We start from the raw sequence: 14,646 nt of genomic DNA on the forward strand, positions 1-14,646 counted from the left end.
TTTGGTTATCAATGGAAGTTTATTTATTATGAATCATCAATGGGTTCCTTTTGAATACCAAGAAACGTAAACACTAGGCCGCTTCTGTCTTCAATTCAAGATGACTTACATCAATTCAAGATGACTTACATCAATTCACGATGACTTACATCAGTTCAAGATGACCTACATCAATTCACGATGACCTACATCAATTCACGATGACTTACATCACTTCAAGATGACTTACATCAATTCAAGATGACCTACGTCAATTCACGATGACCTACATCGACTCAAGATGGCTTACATCAACTCAAGATGACTACTTCAATTCAAGATTACTGACATCAATTTAAGATGACCTACATCAATTCAAGATGACCTGCATCAGTTCACGATGACCTACATCAATTCAAGATGACCTACATCAATTCAAGATGACCAACATCGATTCAAGATGACCTACATCGATTCAAGATGACCTACATCGATTCAAGATGACCTACATCAATTCAAGATGACCTACATCAATTCAAGATGACCTATATCAATTCACGATGACCTACATCAATTCAAGATGACCTACATCGATTCAAGATGACTTACATCAATTCAAGATGACATACATCAATTCAAGATGACCTACATCAGTTCAAGATGACCTACATCAATTCTAGATGACCTACATCAATTCAAGATGACCTACATCAATTCAAGATGACCTACATCGATTCAAGATGACCTACATCAATTCAAGATGACCTACATCGATCCAAGATGACTTACTAGACTAAGACGTCTTGATAACCGAATAACAGGGAGGAATAGGATATCGGATAAGACAATGCTATAGGATTTGTAGGATTCCAGACACGAGAGTAATTGGGTCGCTTCGCGTGATGATGCAGGAGGATAAGGCGCGATAGGATGCGAAAGGATATAGAGTAAGGAAGATAAGGATACTGAGTTCAAATGACAGGATACGACAGGATATTGAGTAAGGACGATAAGGATGCTGAATTAGGATGACAGGATACTGCGGGATAAAGAGGATTATTGTCAGGATGCTGGATTAAAAAAAAAATGGCATGCACGACGTTCAATGTAAATGTGGAATATTTACCGAGATGATTTTCAAGATGGCCTATCAACAGACCAACATTCTCTAACAAAGTAAAAAAAAAATTCTTAAGAATATAAGAATATAAATTTAAAATGCTTAAAATCAAGACATCTGAATCTACATAAAATCAGGTATGGAGAATGGGCAGGAAAATAACATGGAAAATCAGGTAAAACAAAAAATTAAATCAATAACCTTATATAGCTTCAAGGATTTTGTATAGGCCCCCCAAAGTTACCCTTACAAAAATTCAATTAACAATACTTGGTTACCACTTCACAAATTTGAAGTCAACTGGTTTAATTTTCGGTTCGGGAGAAATAGTTTCACTAAACGATCAGCTGACCGCCACGAAGAGTGAACATTCGCGGCCATTACTGTGGACCAATCTGCACCAAATTAACAGCACTAAGTAAAAAAAACTCATAAAGATCATTCTGGTAAAGTTTGGTTTCATTTAGCTCAGTTGTTCTCAAGAAAGGAATTTTATTATTATTATTATTATTATTATTATTATTATTATTATTATTATTATTATTATTATTATTATTATTGCCACTAGAGGCAAAGATCCAAAGGCACAAGGTCACGTTAACTGAAAAAGGAGAGAGAGAGAGAGAGAGAGAGAGAGAGAGAGAGAGAGAGAGAGAGAGAGAGAGAGAGATCCAAAATGACTCAACACCTTTTAGTCGATACATCAATTTCCCTCGCCTGTTCAGAGCCTTGTTTATCACCCAATATCGACTAGGCCCATTTCCCCAATATCTTTCCGTATTTCTTCCTTAGTTTCTATCGGTATTTCAAAAAAAAAAAAAAAAAAATAGACGGTCAACATTTTTCACTGGTGGCTGCTGCCGCTGTTGCTACGGCTCAACTTCATATTTTAACGGCTGCGCTTTCCATCGTCTATTTTGGTTTACCCAGCAATAAACCAGAGCCGAGATGACGCCTGGAGATAGAGAGGGGTTGGATAAAGTCAACCAGCCGAGAAAGAACGTAAAAAGCCAGCGAGCCAGGCAACTGAAACCGATTCTCAGACGACGCCCAAGAACTCACTATATTCCTCATCTTCCTCCCCCACCAGCATCGACCCCACTTGTGAAATGAGACGTAGAACAGTACCTGCTTTGACAACCTGACTTTCGTAATGAGACGTAGAACAGTACCTGCTTTGACAACCCTGACTTTCGAAATGAGACGTAGAACAGTACCTGCTTTGACAACCCTGACTTTCGAAATGAGACGTAGAACAGTACCTGCTTTGACAACCTGACTTTCGAAATGAGACGTAGAACAGTACCTGCTTTGACAACCTGACTTTCGTAATGAGACGTAGAACAGTACCTGCTTTGACAACCCTGACTTTCGAAATGAGACGTAGAACAGTACCTGCTTTGACAACCTGACTTTCGAAATGAGACGTAGAACAGTACCTGCTTTGACAACCTAACTTTTGAAGTGAGACGTAGAACAGTACCTGCTTTGACAACCTGACTTTTGAAGTGAGTCGTAGAACAGTACCTGCTTTGACAACCTGACTTTTGAAGTGAGACGTAGAACAGTACCTGCTTTGACAACCTGACTTTTGAAGTGAGTCGTAGAACAGTACCTGCTTTGACAACCTGACTTTTGAAGTGAGACGTAGAACAGTACCTGCTTTGACAACCTGACTTTTGAAGTGAGACGTAGAACAGTACCTGCTTTGACAACCTTCGATCTCACATCTTTGCCAAACTCAGCAACCGCTGAGACACGTCGGCAAAACGGCGGGGAGGGGGGGGGAGGGCGCGGTGGGGGATGGCCCATAATTAACAGGTTGCAAACAAAGGACATAGTATTTAGCACTATATTGTAAATATATATAGAGGTTACTTGAGGACAAATTTCTTTTCACTTACTGAAAGTTTGAGGTACTCTGAGCAATCTACATTACAGTTTACTTAATGTTTGTCTAAGATATGGTTTAAAACAATATAAAAGATAGATGCTGACTTCTTGAAGTTCGTACATCCTCTCCTATCAACAGAAAAATGAACTTATAAGTTTTGACATATGAGGCTGTATTTTTTTTTTTTACAAAAAAAAAAAAAACTAATACAAAACTGAAACTATTTAAGCACAGACGAAAAAGGGTCCTCGTTTTAGCCAACAACGGGTGAAGTTGTGTTTACGGCACACACAGGCGAACAGGATAGGCAGCAAGAATTATGCTCAACTGGTCAGGTAACTTTATGATGATGAGTCGGTCAAGGGTCAATGAAGATAAATAGAGTTACGACTAAGAATTAATGAGGAGATTTAAGCCGTTATTTCATTATAGTGGCAAGATTTAGATACTCCTTCGACATAGAACATTGTGAGCAAACAGTAACTGATTAAATGAATACGTTGGCATGAAAGTCTACAACATAAAAAAAAAATACAACTAATTTGCATACTTACGTGATATATATATATATATATATATATATATATATATATATATATATATATATATATATAAATATATATATATATATATATATATATATATATATATATATATATATATATATATATATATATATATCAATGGGAGGCGGACATAGACTTACTAAAAAAGGGTCAATTTATTCCCGACGTTTCGTAATAAACTGTTACATTTCGAGGGAGCTGTATAAAATAAATACTTATAAAGTACAAAAATTACAAATTCAATTAAAAATTAAGCACAATGGATTACAAAATAAAAAATTAAAAATAGAAGGGACAATTAAAAAGGACAACGTAAAAAAACAAAACAAAATCTCTAAAAAAATATACAATATAAAAAAAATTATATATATAAAAAGTAAGAAGATATGGACCAACCTATTCAGTAATGTTAAAACTAAACAGAAACGAAGGAGCTAAGAGAGGTACAGTGTGCCCGTAGCAGAGGTTTGGCTGTTTAACAAGGGAGGAAGTCGTTTAATCATTAATGATTCCAAAATGGCCAATTCTAAACTGCTGAGAGCTAACCTAAAACAGAAAAATCCTTATTTTCAATTGAAGTTTTACATATTCTGAGTGATTTCTGATATTCTGAAACTCTGGGTTTGTATTTTGCCGTCACCTATAGTTTACTCATGATGAGAGCCTATTTTTTCAGTTTTCTGGTGGATCCAATATAGTTCCCAAATTGCTACTTCTAGGACACGCAAATGTAATTTATGTAATTTAGAACTTATATTGGATCCACCAGGAGGTTTGAAGGTATGCATAGACTCATCGTGAGTGTTTATAGGACAGGCAGTAAAATTACAAACCCAGAGTTTCGAATATCAGAAATCACTCTAGAATATGTAAAATCAATTGAAAATAAGGATTTTTCTGTTTTAGGGCGAGCCTCAGCAGCCATGAATTGGGCCATTTTGGAATCATTAATGATTAAAACGACTCGTCCCCTTGTTAAACAGCCAAACCTCTGCTGGCTTTTCACTGTACCTCTCTAGTCTTTCGTTTTCTGTTTTAGTTTTTAACATTGCCACTGAATAGGTTGGTCCATATCTTCTCTTACTTTTATATATATAATTTTTTTTATATTGTATATTTTAGAGATTTTGTTTTGTTTTTTACGTTGTCCTTTTAATTGTCCCTTCTATTTTTAATTTTTTTATTTTGTAATCCATTGTGCTTAATTTTTAAATTTAAATTTGTATTTTTTGTAATTTATGTTATTTATTTTATACAGCTCTCGAAAATGTAATGAAGCCACATGAAACGTCGGGGAAATAAATTGACCTTTTAGCAAGTCTTTGCATGTCCGCCTCCCATTGATGTGTATACCTGGCTGTACCGCTGTTTGATATATATAAGAGTATTTGCTGAGAGAGAGAGTTTGTCTATCTGAAATATAGCCTTTATTCTCCACATTTTGGCGTTTCTTATGGGCTCCTTTATATTTTGATATATATAAATATATATACATATACTTTATATGCTGTGTATATCAAACATAAGGGAGCCCATAGAAACGCCTAACTGTGGAAAATAAAGGCTATATCTCAGAGGCCAAACTGTCTCCTCCTCAATAAAATATATATATATATATATATATATATATATATATATATATATATATATATATATATATATATATATATATATATATATATATATATATATATATATATATATATATATATATATATATATATATATATATACTGATTTTTATTCTTAATTATTCCTACCTGGTGTTCACTTTTATCTGTTAAAAACAAACGGCCAGTAAGTGACGTCTGGCCCTCTGTTTGCATAAAATCTGCCATCTCACCCTGCGAGGTCAGGGACTCTGAGCTGTGAAATTCTACTCTAAACGCACTGACTGGCAACTGCGCCATTCGGCAGGGGGGGCGGCCAAGGCCGCACGGGCCTAACGTTTCGCTGAAGAATGATGACATACACTAACGTTATCATCGCCAGTCCAATGACTAAAACGTTTTCGCTGAGGTGAGCTGATTTCGACGAAGAGTCTTCGTCGAGGAGAGATTCCCGTCAGACGCCAAACGTTCCCCGAACGTCGAGGGGGCGACTGCAGGGGGCAAACGTTTGGAACGTTGGTAAAAAGGCGCCTTTACAGAATCCGAAGAGGGGGAGGGAGGAAAACTTCACTTTTAAAAACCAGTTCTTTTACGAGTGGCGGCGTCCGGGAAGACTTAACACAACTTCCTGCTCGGGATTTTTTCTTCTTTCATATATTTTCTTTTCCTCGCAAGGAATCGTGTGGATTCCAGAGGGTCTTTTCAGAGAAGAAGAAGAAGAAGAAGTAGAAGAAGAAGAAGGAGGAGGTGAGGAAGAAGAAGGAAAAGAAGAAGGGGAAGAGGAAGAAGAAAAAGGAGAAGGAAGAAGAAGAAGGAAAAGAAGAAGAAGCAGAAGTTAGACGAAGCTGCAGTAAAAGGCGGTGTGCTTGCAATCAAATTCAGACAAGCATAACCTTCCTGTCGAAAGAAGAAGAAGAAGAAGAAGAAGAAGAAGTGGAAGAGGAACAAGAAGAAATGATTCGTGTGGGTTAATGAGGAATGAGATTGGTCTCTCTTCAACTACCGTCAAAACAGAGAGAGAGAGAGAGAGAGAGAGAGAGAGAGAGAGAGAGAGAGAGAGAGAGAGAGAGAGAGAGAGTGGTTTCTGTCCAACTACAGTCAAAACTTACGCGAGAAACTCATCTACAAAAAAGCGTATGAGAGAGAGAGAGAGAGAGAGAGAGAGAGAGAGAGAGAGAGAGAGAGAGAGAGAGAGAGAGAGAGAGAGAATAACTTGTCAATAACAAATCAATCAACTCGAGATATATTGGGAAAAAATTGCCAGATCATTCAGTACTTTTAGTGAACCAAGAGAGCAGGTTATTATTATTATTATTATTATTATTATTATTATTATTATTATTGGCAACGTGACCTCCTTGTGATTATGGTGAGGCGAGTTTGTTTCCCGCGACTGGCCATCACAGTCTCTTCAATTTCTTGTGTTTGGATTTTACGGCTTTGTAGTTACAAGCATATCCGAAAAAAAAAGCATGAAGAATTCCAAGAAGTTAAGAGGGCATTGTGGCTATTAGAATTACATATATATATATATATATATATATATATATATATATATATATATATATATATATATATATATATATACATATAAAAATATATATATATAAAATCATATATAATATATATACACATATACAAAATATACTACAGTTCCTTCCCACAGCGCATACCGACGGTGCCTGGCATCTTCTGATGGTCACCCATTCGAAAACTGACCAGCTCCATTGCTCCACAGCGCCAAATAGGACGACTACTGTATCAGTGTCTCATTACCGTCGGCCTTCGGGTCTCACTGTGATTCATATCCGCTTCGTATCAGAGTGCAAAGGTTGTTGTCAATTTCCATGCCAAACATCCTTCAATATTATTCCAGAAGTCCTACAAAGGACCTAAGGGCTCAAGGATACCTTTTGGGGGGATAAAGTTGCGCAAAAGTTCTCGAGAAAAATCTCACAGACACGAGAGAGAGAGAGAGAGAGAGAGAGAGAGAGAGAGAGAGAGAGAGAGAGAGAGAGAGAGAGAGAGAGAGAGAAAAGAAGAGTTCAAAGGAATGTGAAGACTTTTGCAACAAAAGTTCTTTTGCTCTTCGCTCTGAGGCAAACTTTCCTTCTTCTAAATCTCAAGATGCCAATCATGGGGGGGAGGGAGGACGAAGGGGAGCGCAGGGTTATGGGGAATATTTCGTGGATTTAAAATAAAAGGAAGGTAAAAGATTCAGGAAGGAAATGTGAAATGTTTTTAAAGGCATCTACGTGTGTAAGTATACATGTTTAAGATGGGCACATATAAATATATAATATATATGAATATATATATATATATATATATATATATATATATATATATATATATATATATATAGAGAGAGAGAGAGAGAGAGAGAGAGAGAGAGAGAGAGAGAATCCAACTGTGACACCTGGTTCCTCAGGTTATAAAGCTAAAAAAGCTACGTATGAGCCCCCAAAGCTATTTGATTCCTTGAATCTCCAAGCTACAATTTAAGACTCTCGGGAGAGCTAAGACTGGGGGAATTACAACGTCTTTCTTATAGATATTCAACCGTCCTTAAACACAAAAAGGTTCCAAATTGAAACCAGCCTGCAGAGAGAGAGAGAGAGAGAGAGAGAGAGAGAGAGAGAGAGAGAGAGAGAGAGAGAGAGAGAGAGAGAGAGAGAAAGTTGTAGGCAAAGGATGTTTTGCTTTGTAGTACATTTTATGTAACAAAGTGATTTGTACTAAGAGGTATGATTCGAGGGAAGATTCCAAACCACCTTTGACAATCGTGGATTTCTCCGTGCCGATGCGATTGTGGAACACCCTTCTCTCTCTCTCTCTCTCTCTCTCTCTCTCTCTCTCTCTCTTTTCAAAGACTGCCATATGAACCACACTATCTCTCTCTCTCTCTCACTCCCTCTCTCTCTTTTCAAAGGCTGCCATATGATCTACACTATTTCTCTCTCTCTCTCTCTCTCTCTCTCTCTCTCTCTTCTCTCTTTCAAAGACTGCCATTTCTTCTACATTCTCTCTCTCTCTCTCTCTCTCTCTCTCTCTCTCTCTCTCTCTCTCTCTCTCTTTCAAAGACTGCCATATGATCTACATTCTCTCTCTCTCTCTCAAAGACCGCCATTTCTTCTACATTCATTCTCTCTCTCTCTCTCTCTCTCTCTCAAAGACTGCCATTTCTTCCATTCTCTCTCTCTCTCTCTCTCTCAAAGACTGCCATTTCTTCCATTCTCTCTCTCTCTCTCTCTCAAAGACTGCCATTTCCTCCATTCTCTCTCTCTCTCTCTCTCTCAAAGACTGCCATTTCTTCCATTCTCTCTCTCTCTCTCTCTCAAAGACTGCCATTTCTTCCATTCTCTCTCTCTCTCTCTCTCTCTCAAAGACTGCCATATGATCTACATTCCCTCTCTCTCTTAAAGGCCGCCATTTCTTCTACATTCTCTCTCTCTTTCAAAGACTGCCATTTCTTCCATTCTCTCTCTCTCTCTCTCTCTCTCTCTCTCTCTCTCTCTCTCTCTCTCTCTCTCCAGGAAGCTATTTACGACGAAAGGGGAAGTGCTCCTACGTAGCCACATCCCACTCGAAGGCATCTTGAACCGTCAGCTCGACAGCTTATTGGTTGCTAGACTCACGTGGGTACTTCGAGATCCCTTACCTGAGAAGAGGGTCGAGAGCCGATTGGCCACCGGCTCGGCTCACGTGGGTACACTGGCATGCTGCCTATACAGTGACCCATACCAACGAGGGAGACGCCCCTCGTACCCACAAGCGACCGACAGAGCTGGGCGCGCCGCCATCGCGGTTTCGTGGGAGTTATAGGGTATCCACGTATCTGACGGTGCGCTATCTCTCCGCCCATTGTGCACAAGCCATGGCCTTCTGAATAATAATAATAATAATAATAATAATAATAATAATAATAATAATAATAATAATAATAATAATAATAATAATAATAATAAAAATAAATAAATAACTTAAAGACGCATCGTGAATTTCACGTAACATTTTTTTTATCCAAGATAAAAAATCTTTAAGGGAGAAAATTAAATTGTCTATTTAAGAGTTCCACCCAGACGTAAGGAACGCATCGAAGAATTCCCCTCCCCACTAACCCGCCCCCGCCGCCCCCTCCAAAAAAAAAAAAACCAAAGGAGTCAGCCGTCTAAAAGGCTTTCCTTTTCAGAGCAAATTTAGCTACTTAGCTGTGAAAGAAAGAGAGAAGATTCTTTAGAGAACCCGTCAAAAGGGCATTTCCTTTTCGTCAGCGACGGAATTACACTTATTTGTATATCCTTCGTGGGCGAGCAATTTCAGCGGCGTATACATGTATGCATGCATATGGTAAGCGTGTGTATATGTATACGGATGAAGCATGCGCTCCTGGTCTTCAAAGCAGATAGGTTAAATATTAATATAAGCATAAATTAAACAATTCAAGAGGAAAGCGAATACACACACACACACACAGAGAGAGAGAGAGAGAGAGAGAGAGAGAGAGAGAGAGAGAGAGAGAGAGAGAGAGAGAGAGAGAGAGAGAGAATTTGGAAGGTCAAACATCATCAAATAGAAAATAATTGAGGATAGTATTTGAAACCGAAAAATCTTACTAAAGAGATTGCTAAAAGAGAACCCACCAATAACAGAATGTTATAATAAAGCCATATTATTATAATTATTATTATTATTATTATTATTATTATTATTATTATTATTATTATTATTATTATTATTATTTTATTATTATTCAGAAGATGAACCCTATTCATAAGGAACAAAACCCAAAGTGGTCACCGACTTGAAATTCAGGCTTCCAACGAACCACTAAAAAATGCGCCAAAGTTTCTTCGGCGCAGTCGAGTTTTCTGTATAGCGTATAATGAAACTCTCAGCCACGGCCCATGAAACTCAGCCAAGGTCCGGTGGTGGCCTCATCCACGGCCCATAAAACTCTTATTCGCGGCCCATGAAACTCAGCCAAGGCCCGGTGGCGGCCTGTGTTGTTGGTACCTACAGCGGTGCCAGAAATACGATTATGGCTAAATTTAACCTTTAATAAAATAAAAACTACTGAGGCTAGAGGGCTGCAAATTCGTATGTTTGATGACTGGAGGTTGGAAGGTCAACATATCAATTTGCAGCCCTCTAGCCTCAGTAGTTTTTAAGATCTGAGGGCCGACGGACAGACAAAACCGGCACAATAATTTTCTTTTTCAGAAAACTAATATGGCGTGCATTTGAAAGAAGAGATCGGTTATTAGAAGAGAAAAAATAAGTTAACGAATAATCAAACAGACAGATAAATGTGTGAGTCGATTATGAAATACAAGGAGAACTGCTCTAGGGCAGAAATGCATTGCATCTCCTCTTGAACTTTTTTGAGGTCTCCAATTGCACAACACTAAAGTGATCAGTTGCCGAAGATACAGTAAGATTTCAAGAGCAAAATTTCCACGCACCATCAGAGGAAACGTCAAAAAGGCTGGATAAGATTGCAGCTGCTCACGCCAATGAGAGACTTCCTTCGGAACAAGAGACTTACATTAACCGCTGTCTAATCGCGAGACCACCAACGGATCGGTATATGACGTGGTTGTGACGTCATGGCGTTTACAAATCAAGACGCTGGGTTTCCTTTTGTTTATCTCGTGTACATATGTTTATGATTTTCTATGTGTAGGAAATACACCTGTGTATAAGTGTATCTATGAACCGCTGATTAATAATGTATATCTTATCACAATCTCGACGGTTAAATATGTTAATGTGCGCGTGTGCGTGTCTGTGTGTGTGTGTGAGAGAGAGAGAGAGAGAGAGAGAGAGAGAGAGAGAGAGAGAGAGAGTACAGCTTAAAACTTGTCTGTAACCTTCTTATATATCAACGAAACCATGTCATAGACAGACGAATGGAGTTCGTAAATATCGCTACATTTATAGACAGTTTTATATATATATACACATATATATACATTATCTATACATAATTATATATATATGTATATATACACATTTATATATATATATATATACATATATATACAATGTAAAACAAAAGAGCATATCTATTAAACTCAAGAACTAATATTCCAGTCTACCCAAACAAGCTACGCACTGTATTCCATCAGGATAAAAATTAATAAAAAAAAAAAAACTTTAATATGATCGAAGTCCCCCAAAGCCCTTTTCCGCCATAAATTCGAAATCTGGAGGAGAGTCTAACAATCGCGGCAGCCTTAGGAAGTACCGTCGGTGAAATTAAGTTTCCCTCCGCCCGGGGAATAACAGCTTAATTCCGTTGAATCAACTCTTGTAATGCGATTTGAGAAGATTAAGAAAATAATAAAAAAAATAATAAATTAAAATCGACCTTCTGGTTAGGATCAACTTATATTAAACGCTTGTTTACTTGTTTTTTTTTTCAACTTGTATCAAACGCTTATTTTTTTTTTAACTTATATCAAACGCTTGTTTATTTAGTTGTTTGTTTTCAATTTATATCAAACGCTTGTTTATTTAGTTTTGTTTTCAATTTATATCAAACGCTTGTTTATTTAGTTTTGTTTTCAATTTATATCAAACGCTTTTTTATTTAGTTTTTTATTTTCAACTTATATCAAACGCTTGTTTATTTAGTTTTTTTTTTTTAACTTATATCAAACGCTTGTTTATTTAGTTTTGTTTTCAATTTATATCAAACGCTTGTTTATTTACTTTTGTTTCCAATTTATATCAAACGCTATTTATTTAGTTTTGTTTTCAATTTATATCAAACGCTATTTATTTAGTTTTTTCAATTTATATCAAACGCCTGTTTATTTAGTTTTGCTTTCAATTTATATCAAACGCTGTTTATTTAGTTTTGTTTTCAATTTATATCAAACGCTGTTTATTTAGTTTTGCTTTCAATTTATATCAAACGCTTGTTTATTTAGTCTTTTATTTTCAATTTATATCAAACGCTTGTTTATTTAGTTTTTTATTTTCAACTTATATCAAAAGCTTGTTTATTTAGTTTTTTTCTTTAGGGGGAAGGGATGGGAAGAGGAGTGGGTAGGTGAGTTTAGGGTGGGGTTGGGAGGTGGTATCAAAAGTTTATTTTTTCTAGGGGAGGGGGGAAAGGATGGGTGAGGAGGGGGCGTGGGACGAAGGATGGGTGGGGAGGTTTGTGGAGTGGGGTGGGATTAGGGTTGGGGTGGTGTCCAACGTTAACTTTTTATGGGGAAGGGGAGGGATGGGTGGGGGTGGAGTGGGTTAAGGGATGGTGATATCAAACGTTTATTTTTTTCTAAGGAGGAAGGGGAGGGGATGGAGGGTGTGCAGGGTGGGGGAGTGGGGGGTCTCGGTCTAGGGTGGGGGTTGGAGTAGCATCAAAGTTAATTTTTTCTAGGGGGAGGGGATGGGTGAGATGATAGGTGGGTGGGAGGGTGGGGGAGGTACTGAACGTTTAGCTTTTTCTGGTGGGAGGAAGGGGATGGTAAGGGGAAGGGAAGGAGGAAGGGATGGATAAGAGAAGGGGAAGGGAAGGAAGGCCAAGGGGAAGGGAGGGAAGGGGATGGATAAGGGGAAGTGGAGGGGAAGGGGATGCTAAGGGGAAGAGGAGGGGAGAGAAGGGGATGGGTAAGGGGATGGGTAAGGGAAGGGAAGGGGATGGATAAGGGGAAGGGAAGGCAGAGAAGGGATGGGAAGGGGAGAGAAGGGGATGGGTAAGGGGAAGGGGAGGAAACGGAAGGGGATGGGTAGGGGAGGGAGGAGAGAGGGGAGGGGTGGGAGGGGAAGGGGATGGGTGGGGGAAGGGATAGGTAGGGGAGGGAAAGGGGGTGGGTGGGGGGTAGGGGAGGGGAAGGGGAAGGGTAGGGTGCAGGGGTGGGGAGACGTACCTGATTAGTTAAGGCCTACTGATCAAAAAGAAGCCTGTTGATCACTATAGGCAAACTAATGATGGTGGCGCCACGCAGGGGGGGGAAAAATAATTAAAACTTTTACAAACTTTTCTATCTGGAAAAGTCTAAAAGTTTTGGTTTTAAAAGGGAGACTTTTACGAGATTAATACAAGCAATTTAACACGGCGCCCGCGGTTTCGCAGCAGAAAAACTTTTCGTTCTCGAGATTTATGAAATGAATGAGCATAAATTATTCAATTTCCTTTGAATTGATTCCCTTTGTTTTATCTGTTATTTAATTATTCATTTTCCTTTGAATTGATTCCCTTTGTTTTATCTGTTATTTAATTATTCATTTTCATTTGAATTGATTCCCTTTTTTATCTATTATTTAATTATTAATTTTACTTTGAATTGATTCCCTTTGTTTTATCTATTATTTAATTATTCATTTTAATTTGAATTGGTTCCCTTTTTTATGTATTATTTAATTATTCATTTTACTTAGAACTGATTCCTTTTGTTTTATCTATTATTTAATTATTCATTTTACTTTGAATTGACTCCCTTTGTTTTATCTGTTATTTATTTATTCATTTTACTTTGAATTGACTCCCTTTGTTTTATCTGTTATTTATTTATTCATTTTACTTTGAATTGACTCCCTTTGTTTTATCTGTTATTTATTTATTCATTTTACTTTGAATTGATTCCCTTTGTTTTATCTATTATTTAATTATTCATTTTACTTTGAATTGATTCCTTTTGTTTTATCTATTATTTAATTATTCAATTTACTTTGAATTGATTCCCTTTGTTTTATCTATTATTTAAATATTAATTTTATTTTGAATTGATTCCCTTTGTTTTATCTATTATTTAATTATTAATTTTATTTTGAATTGATTCCCTTTGTTTTATCTATTATTTAATTATTCAATTTACTTTGAACTGGTTCCCTTTGTTTTATCTATTATTTCTTGTATTACTCAATACAAAGGTCGATTTTCAGAATAAATGAAAAAATGAATTTAAAAAATGTTCACTTCTTTACTTCATTAATTTTATTTATCTCCCCCTTTTTTTTCAATCTACTTTTATTGCTCAACGCAAAGTCGATATATCAGAGATAAATGAATATTTAGTTTCCCATATCTTTTATCTATTTCCTTCATTAACCTTATTCACCATTCATTTTTTTTCATTTTTTATTACTCAGTACAAATGTTGAGACCATTAATAAATAAAAAAATTATTATACATTTCAATTTATTTCCTTTATGCATTTTTATTTATTTCCCATTATCATCTACTTTTTTATTACTCGATAAAAAGGTCACTGGATTGAGCAGCCAAACGCCCCTCACTAGCCCAGGCCCGAAGGAAACAACAAGGGGTGGAAAGGAAAGAAGAGCGGGAAGTTACCACGACGAAATCGGGGAAAAAGGAAGGAGGAAGAGAAGTCCAAAATCTATTATTATTATTATTATTATTATTATTATTATTATTATTATTATTATTATTATTATTATTATAATTATTATTATTACTGAGAAATAAAAGCCATAGTAGTGTTAAAAATATTTATGTA

Source organism: Macrobrachium rosenbergii, chromosome 21 (genome assembly GCF_040412425.1).
Source record: "Macrobrachium rosenbergii isolate ZJJX-2024 chromosome 21, ASM4041242v1, whole genome shotgun sequence".
In the NCBI taxonomy this organism is placed as follows: domain Eukaryota; kingdom Metazoa; phylum Arthropoda; class Malacostraca; order Decapoda; family Palaemonidae; genus Macrobrachium; species Macrobrachium rosenbergii.